Below are 9,363 nucleotides of genomic sequence, written 5' to 3'. Positions count from 1 at the left end.
AGGCTCCTGCATTTCAGAGATGTGGTTTTCCTAGTTTTCCAACCTCTTCTCACCCAGTAATGGTGGGCATACTGGGAAACACAGGAACTGGAAAAAGGAGACCCTGCAGAGGCAAAAGCAATGAAGCCTGACCACCTAACAAGAGCTACTGCATTCTGTGGCCCATGTTCTAATTACAGCATGTAAATCATTACTTTTATCCTTTCCTCTGTACTTCTCCTCAAAAGACTTACTTAGTCAGAGGGTCAGATAATTTCAGCAGCATAAAGAAGTGCCCTTTCCAAACAGGCCTGCCCTGAGAATGTAGGCCACTGTAAGGATGTCAAGTGCTGCTGATGCAAGCACAAAGCTACAGGTTGTTGGGACAGCTGGACCCTGCTCTCTGGATGGAGCACTGCTGGCATGGTCAGCACTGTCTGCCTAAAACTATTGCTGCATGGTGTTCTCCTTCTTCAGAATCCCCAAATGTGGCTGTGCTGGCAGAGCTCCTCTGTGCAGAAACCTGAGCTTAACATCCCATCCTGTCACATTCTCGACACCAGTCCGAACAGGATTTCATGCAGCAGGATTGGTGCAGCTCTTTCAAAATAAATCTACAGATACTGTCTGCAAACGATATCTTGTGTGTCTATAGAGAGACAGAGAAGTCAATCAATCAATCAATGCACCTATCTGTATCAATCAGCATCCTCCGTCCTTTACCAGCTGCTCAAATGATCAAATATTCACCTGTAGACAGGTCATTAAAGGGCAGTCTCTACTTCAAGCCTACATCAGACTCACACCTCTGGATCTAGTGCCATTATTGTGCTCCTATCACATCTGGTCAAGTGCGACTCTATCACACGCATTCTGTCAGAAGGCATAGCTGCTAACAAGAAAGGAGGCTCCTGCAGATGAAAGACAGGAATTCAGCTGCCAAAGGAATCATGCCCGGAGAAATTTCCCCAGAAAGCCTATTTCTTAGCCCACATGTCACATTATTTGAAAACTTGAAATTCCTATAATCTTCAGAAATGGATAAAAGCAGATCCTTTCCTAAATGGCAACTTACTTCAGGGCCAAGCAGAGAGTGAACTTTCTCTAGTGCAAGTTGCTTCTCCTCCTAAAGTCCTGAACCATAAGGCTTTGCACACAGTATCTGTTTCATTTACTGGCCTGCTTCAAGGTCTTCACTGTCTGTTAGAAAGACCTGCAGCTTGTTGAAATTATACTGCATCATAGTTGCTGTAAATTCCTTGTGCCTTCCCTTGGCATTTGGTCAAATAAGCAAATGTGTGAATAAAAGCCTTTTCCTTCTTAACAAGAAATCCTATAAAAAATAGAAAAACAAATTACATCTTTACAAGTACCGGATAAATAAAACTAAATTTTTAAAAAATTGTACTTCCTGTAGGAAATGTTATGAGCTGTTTGCCCTGAAAAACAATTGAGAGCATTGACTCTGAAGTGTTTCACTAGGCTAAGAGTATGGAAAAAAGTTGCAGCAGTGGAAACTATTTCAAGACACTTCTGCAATGTGCATCAGGCTTGTTTAAGCATAACCCACCCCAGAGATGAACACAGAAAGCCAGACCATGAACATCTCTGTCCATTCTGCTCTGTGTCTGTCCATAGGACAGCGCTGCTTCTCTTCTGTGAACAAAGATTTTAAGTTGGATGAAACCACTAGGCCTTTAGACAATGATTAGTTCTTTTTTCTTTCACACTTAACTATGACCAAGCATCCACACCATGGTAGGTGATGCCATTTGGATGTGATGATTCTCCAATCTTTAAGTCCCTTTTCTGAAGGAATATGAGGCTTGAGTATGAGCAAACCTTCCTCTACAGAGGTGGCTGCAACACTGGTGGGGAAGGACCTGTTTTGTCCTGATCTTCCTCTCTCATACCACCTTCCACTCCAGTATGCTCAGGCATCCTGGGATGAAGAAGAAGTGGTGCCAGCCACTGATGTGGGAATGGGAGCAAGGCCACGCCTGCAGAGGAGGTCTGTACAGGTGGCACCATCACAGCTGCAGAGAGAAGGACCAGGGGAGGATACATTTATGACGACTGAGGTTCACCAAATCATTTCCATAATATGAAACACTTCTAGAAGAAACACCTGAGCAGGTGCTATGAGATATGGTAGGGTTCATCACCTGACATCCCTCTATTAAGATCCCAGCAGCTCTGTGATGTTGATAGAGAAGTGCTGAGTTACAGCTGCTGAAAGGCTGGAACTTTTGTTTAATGTCTGAAGCAGCTCCAATTCAGAGTGATCAAAATCATTGGCAGACAAAGCCTGCATATCTTTTTCCAGAGAGGTGCTGATATTTTTGATATGTCACACTGATACATCAATATCTGACTGGAGATTTCTCATCTAGTCCTATTGATACTATAAATGTTCTGCAAGAGGACAAAGTTCATCATTTTTGCCTCAAAAACATAAAGGCAGACATAAATACATAGCAGAGAAGGGATCCACCCTGAAGTCTGTTTCCTTTGTAAGTGCTAAAAATATTTGGGTAACTCTTGATGCAGTCCCACAGAGTTAAGTCATTGTATGCTATTGACTTTGATGTAATAAACTTACTATTATCTACTGACATGCTTTATTATAGTTTCATACCCTGATTGACATAAACACTACAAAACCTCATATCTGAACTCAGATCAAAAGAGATTATGCACTAGCTCAAACAGATGCTTTTTATTCAGTTCTCTCAGAAATGCCTGGAATTTCTATGGCAAGCCTTCTTGGGACTTCTGCAGATAGCTGGTCATCCACTGAGCAGTCTGCAGATTTCCAGAGTTTGCGGCAGAACTTATGAGAGCTGGAAGGAAACTCATTTTCCGTATCTCAGGCCACATTTTTCTCTTCAAGAGCCCTGCATTCCATGGGTTTCACTGTCTGAGTTTAATATATATGACATTCAAATTTCTAAATGTGTTCTCAGTGAGAGAGGGTTTTTTTTGTTTGGTTGGTTTTTTGCTACCACAAATACTTTAAAGCAGGCATCACGATAAGAAAAACACTGGAAGAGAAGTGTTAGGTGATAGAAGGGTGAAGTAACAGTATCATCATCTCTCAAAGGCTGATACACTCAAAGAAGTCTGCGCAAACTGGCCATTAATTTAGAAAGGAGGGTTAATAGGAGCTAACTGGCAAATTTTTTTTGTTGGAGCCTGAAAGTCCCAACCCCTAGTGGCCACCAGCAACACCTCATTTCAAGGCTTCCCAAGGTATGACACTCCTTCTGACACCAGAAACACCCTCTGTGTCAGGAGAGCAGACATGGAGTTTCTGAGCATACTGACAATTTTGACATTGTCTGACAATACCAACAGTCAGGAGGAGTTTCCTGTGAGCACAAGCAGCAAGTGCCCTATGTCATAAGCCTGGCACACAGAGTTATTTAGTTAAAAATTGGATCTTGACACACACCCCCACCTACATACCAGTAGTGCTGGAGCTGAGCACTGGGGTTCTGCAGTGACTTGCTTGAGTTGTGCTCCACAATCTCTATGGTTGCTTGTAAAAGCCTACTACCTGCTTATCAGCGGTTCCTCCAAGTGTAGGTGAGTTCTGGCAGCAAGAAATTGCTAAATGCACAATGACAGTGCAAGACAGGGTCTCGTTTCCTGTGCAATGCGTGCCACTAAGCTGATGCCACCCTCGGGGACAGGGGCCTTGCTATGGCAATTCTGTGTGCAAAAGTTTGTGGGAGCCTTGGTGTGAGGTCCAAGAGCAGCAGAAGATCCTTTCTCCTCCCTCCTCCTCCTTCACACCTTGGTCACCTTGGCCCCCTCAGGCAGCTGAAGGCAAACACACAATCCTGGAAAGATCCTAGTGCTACTCACTGTGTTCACAAATACCCTTAAGTCACTGCCCATGTCAGCAAAGCTGGAAGGTGAAGCCTGGCTGTAGGAAGGTTTACTAGAACTTGGCAAGTACTGGGTGACAGTTATCTCAGCAAACACTAAAAACCTGACCCCCTGCCCAAACACTGTCAGCTTACAGATGGAGGAGTGGCCATTCTGGGCTGTCCTGTGCCTGGCTCTGCCAGCATGGAGGGAAGAGCTGTGCACGGGGGGAATAAGGTGTCCCAGGGCTTGAATTTCGTTGTGATCCATCCCGCCTTGGATGCAGGCAAGGGCACTGAAATAGGCAGAAGAGCAGTTCTGCCCAAAACACACTTCTTTACAGGCAGCAGTGACATGAGAGCAGTCCAGAGACATTATGTCATCCTTTTTATCATCCATAAATCTCCTGCTTTCTGTACTCCTAGCCAAATCCATGACATGGATCAAAGTTTGCTGGAGAAGGAATAGGAGCCCACTTGTTATTTCTTATGAAATACCCTGTGGACCTGCTACAAAGGGATATCAAACACTGTTTATCCAAAACTATAAATCTTATAAGATTTAACATAGGGATTAGGATGTCATTTCAATGCAACTCAATTACGTATGCTGTAAGAGAAATAACTTTACCCTGAAGAGATGGCACTTGCAAGTTTTGAGAAACCAATGCCATAGAACATTTCCTTTGCTTCATATAAATACACTCTCTAAAGACTTGAGCCTTTAGCTCTGCTGAAACCATCAAACAGGTAAGTGTCCCTTGTATCCAGACAAGCATCATGGGGGAGGAGGTGTCACCCTGAAATTTAGGACTGGTTTAATGTAAATGCAGTACCGTAGAGCAGACTGAAATAAAATTATTCAGGAGACATGTAGGAGAACAAAGATAAGGTACGTCCACAAGTAAGTATCCTTTTATCTAAGACATTGCTGCCAGTATCTAAGTATTTAAATCTCATAGGACATAGCAAAAATCCATGTTTAGCCAAGGTCAAAGAGCAGTTGACCACTACATTATAAAGAACACTCAAGAACATGTTCTTCTCTGTTGCAATGTATTACCTCAGTTTGATTGGCAAATTAAAAGAAACATTTAACTTGCAAAGTGAGTGCAAAAATGTTGGTGAGTTGAGAGCCCTCAAACACTCCAAAGCAAATGTGACAACCCCTGACAGCAGTCCTAGCATAATGCTCCACCCCAAATGGACTGTCTTAGGGAGAGGAAGATGCTTATCCGAGGCAGAGCCTGGACCTATAGTCTAGCAATCCCTAAATTACCTTTGTATAGAAAAACCACTGTGGGGACTCAATGTTAGTGCCCCAATCCCACCTCTGTTCCTGTGATACCTTCTATTTGTGACTTTTGCACCTTTACTAAGAGTTTTTTAAAAGCTATTGGGCAGTTGTAGCTGTGGGTGTGATGTCAGGTTGATGTCAATCAAGTGTGGGGCAGGAGGAACAAGTGTTCCATTGCCCTTTCCAGACTGAAGCCTGGTCCCTACTGCTGGTCTTGTGGACTGGGCTCATCCCATCACATTCACACCTGTACCCACCAAATAAAGAATAAATTCAGGTTTATTGTTCTTCTTCACAATATATGTGAACTCAGACACAGAGGAAGGTGCCGAAGTGCCTGGGCCTCAAGGTGTACTTGTATGTTTCAGAAATCCTTGAAGAGCTGCTCACACTTAGAAAACTAATACCCTTAAGGGGCTGCCAAAGTTATGGTTTGCATGGTTACCAACAACATAAATGGCAGGTGCAGAAAAGAAATGTGACTTTGCAGCAGGACTGGCTGCCAGAACTAACTCCTGCAAGCATTTTCTGACTCATTGGGTAGCCTCAGCCTTTTCTGACTCATTGGGTAGATTCAGCCTTGCCTGTCACTGTTGCCAGGCACGGCACGTAACCAGCTTTCCTTCCTGCAAAATCAGCAGAGTGACAGGAGCACAGATGAGGCAAACATTGGAAAGAACAGGTGTATGTTTGGCTCCTGCTGGGTTATTCACATCCATCATCAGCTGGACTCCCATATCCATAAACATTCTTGCCTTTGAGCCAAGAGATCTGTACATTGGTATGGATCAACATCAATACGTGTAGGGTATTAGCAAAATCACATTCCCTTCCTCACTTCAGTTCAGTTTAGTGGCCTTCCCTTTGTGCAAGAACAGATACCTTTGATTCCTGTTATGTGTAAAGTCAGCAGGATTTTTTAGCAGGAAAATTTATAGTGTTTATTCAGTCTTTGCAGGACAGGCATTTAGGTCTTTTTTTCTGAAGAGCTGTGCAGAACATTTTTTGATCCACCAAAGGAAAAGATCATCCTCCAGTTGATCTCACAGCAGTTCTGCCTCCTGAACACTAAAATCAGGTTTTTATTTGAAAAGTAATATACCATGGACAACTCAGCCCTCAACACAATATGGGTATCAACCATTCTTTCCCTGCAGCAAGGATGGAATGGGAGATACCTGCCATTGCATGGAAAGGAAAATTCCATCTCCCTGCTGCAGGGAAAACACCTAAGGTTAAACCTGAGCATTCTGTGATCCTCCAGAATCCCCATGCCTGATGTATCCTGCCAGCACACAGTCCTTATCAGTAGGTGTAAAGTAATTTTAAAGGGAGACTATTTTGTGGAGGAAGAGCTACAACACTGTGCCACCATGGACAGTCAATGAATCTAGTCAGAGCTCAGCGAGCATGATACAAAGGTGCTGTCTTGTGTGGATGTGGAGTGGGAGATGCCCATCCTTGTGTCCTGCAGCCATTAGCAGGTTCTGCTGGATTAAATGCAGCACTGATGTAAGAGATGGGCACAAGCATGTGTTGGATGTAGGTGCTGACACTGCTCAGTTTGGTTACAGCACCCTCTTCCCCTATACCTCACCCCTTACCTCATCTAGCATCAGTGGCTATCAAGAGCCATGTTCTTAGTAAGCAAATGGTATTTAAAATCTGCATCACAGAATCTGTAACTATTTAGGCTGTTACTTGATGATATTTCTTAAACAGTGCATCTGGCTTATTCTCACAGCCTGTGGAGCTGGAGCTCTTCTGTTTCTTACTTAGGCTGCTTACAGGAACATCAAATGAACTTTTTGAGAAGTATAGATTATTCATATTTATTTATATCAAGGACATGAATATCCATGCCTAGAAATTCTAGGCATGGACCAATGCACAGCTTTGTAGGGTGTTATTCAAACATGTAACAAAGTGATTGTCCACCCCACTTCAAGTCCATGATCAAAACAAGAGAGAAGAACAGAGCAGGCACATATGGAGCATAAGGAAGCAACCATGTATGACAAATGTTTACTGTATGACCTGCTGGGTTTGACTGATTACAGACTGTGAATGTAATTTTGAATGAAACTTCAAAATTAAACATAAGAATGGTTGTGCTGGATCAGAATAGGCTGCAGAGTTCCTTCTAAGTTCCCTCCTCAACATTATGCATGATCTCCTTGCTTTTCCAAGCCCAGGGCTGATACCTTTACTGGACTTCTCTGTGGAGATGGCTGCTCATGCAAGAGTGACAGCACATCCCCATCTATCTTCCTTGCCTAGTACTCCACATTCAGAAAAAGTGCATTGTGACTTAGACACCAATCCCAGAGGTAGCTCAGATCCACACACAATTCCCAACTCTGTCACTAGGGAATTTCCTCTGACCTGAGTGACTGCAACAAAGCTGAAGTTTGACTGGTGTACTTTATATAAGCTGCACATCATAGCCAGGCAATGGTGGCTTAAAACCCTCTCAGAGGAATGCAGAGCTGTTACTGATTTGCATAGATGCTCTGAAAAACAAATCCTTCCTTCCTTCCTTCCTCCCTCCCTTCCTCCCTTCCTCCCTTCCTCCTTTCCTCTCTCCCTCCCCAAACTTTGCTCAGTGAAACATCTTGCACCCATCTTTTGGCTCATTCACTTTACCGAGAAAATTTAAAGGTGGTAGAAGAAATGCAATTCCTGTAACACCGCACCACTTCCAGAAAGATACTCATGAAAACGAGATGCACGTGTGCATTTCTGCCTGTGCCTACACAGCTACTCTTTCGAAGAAGAATCCAGCTGTTGTTCTTAGTTTTCCATTACTATTTCTTGCCTTCCCAATGGGTTTTAAAAGTTAATAGAGCTTCTTCAAAATGATTATAGTGTTTCCTTTTTCTGAATAACGGGAAAATATGATACTCACAGTAATGCTTTATTTGAGAAATCTTTCCACTCACCTACAGTTATGAGTAACACTTAAACATGCTGTAAGATCATCAGTCTGAGATATCTGAGCAAATATTCTTCTTTCTGTGATAATTTGCAATGCAACTGAGGCTAATGGGATTTAATAGAGACATTTATACAAAGTGAGCAGTTTGGAAGAGAGTGTAAGAGCCCTTTCCAGGTGCAAAATATCTGTCACCTGGTCACCCTCTCAGCAGGTGCAGGTGGGTGGCTCCAGGGATGGAAATGCTTGTAAATATGGCACTCTCACCTCCTGGGAACTGGAAAAAAGTAAGGGTCCATCGCCTTCCTCTCAGGCATGTTGCTTGTAGCTGTTCACTTCCTTTCTTTTCTTGCAAGTTCTTGAAATAACACATTTAATCTGGAGTCAGAAGGGGTATTTCCTGCCAAACTATGTAGACTTAGTTTGATTCTGCTTCACTGGGTGAGAAACCAGACTTCCTTTTTCACACTACTTCAATCCAAAGCCAAATAATTTTTTCCCTTCGTCTGGCTTGACATAGCCTCACGAAGAAAAAAAAGTACAGCCATGTCCCACACCACCAACAGCTCAAGTGCAAGAGGAGAGGCAGGAGATGAGCACAGCCCTCTTGATTCCTCCTGTCTTTGAAGAGGTGACAAGAGTGGAGGATATCTGTCCTGGTCCCCAAATTTATGGCAAGGGCTGTTGTTACAAATGCTGCAAGATGAGCTTCTCAATTCCATGATGGACCTTCATGTGGTGTCTGACATCTCATGGGCACCTGGAATGAGACAAAGACCATCTCTTTTCAGATACGCCAGAGACCAAAACAAAACTGGCATACTGACTGAAATAAAGAGGATCTTGGTAGTAGTTACTGAGTTTCTTACATCTCAGTAGCTGCCCTCCATCATTTCTGTGCCTTGGCATTTAACCCCATCAATAGTTGTGTCTCCCTTACAAGTGAAACACATCAATCTCAAACCACAAGGATGTTTGTCTGGTGTATTGGTGGGGGAGATACATCAGCAATACACAGCAGCATTAGTTGCTGCTCAGCAGGTGTTTGTGTCCCAGTCCCCTCAGGAGCTCCAGACACCCCAGTCTGCAAGCAGAACAGCCTCCACTACAATGAGCAGGAGAAACCACAGTGGCAGCATCCTCCTCCCAGCCCTGTTCTGTGTTCCAGTTAGCTTGTGGGTGCCTCTGCCCTGGCACAGGTACCCTGGTGTGGGCAGAAACAAGACTAACTTCCCCCCAGTGGTAAAACAGCAACTTCCTCTCTTGTGCTGCACATCTGG

Source organism: Corvus brachyrhynchos, unplaced genomic scaffold (assembly GCF_000691975.1).
Source record: "Corvus brachyrhynchos isolate BGI_N302 unplaced genomic scaffold, ASM69197v1 scaffold14, whole genome shotgun sequence".
In the NCBI taxonomy this organism is placed as follows: domain Eukaryota; kingdom Metazoa; phylum Chordata; class Aves; order Passeriformes; family Corvidae; genus Corvus; species Corvus brachyrhynchos.
The sequence above is the reverse complement of the archived record's forward strand: the minus strand, read 5'-3'. Positions refer to the sequence as shown.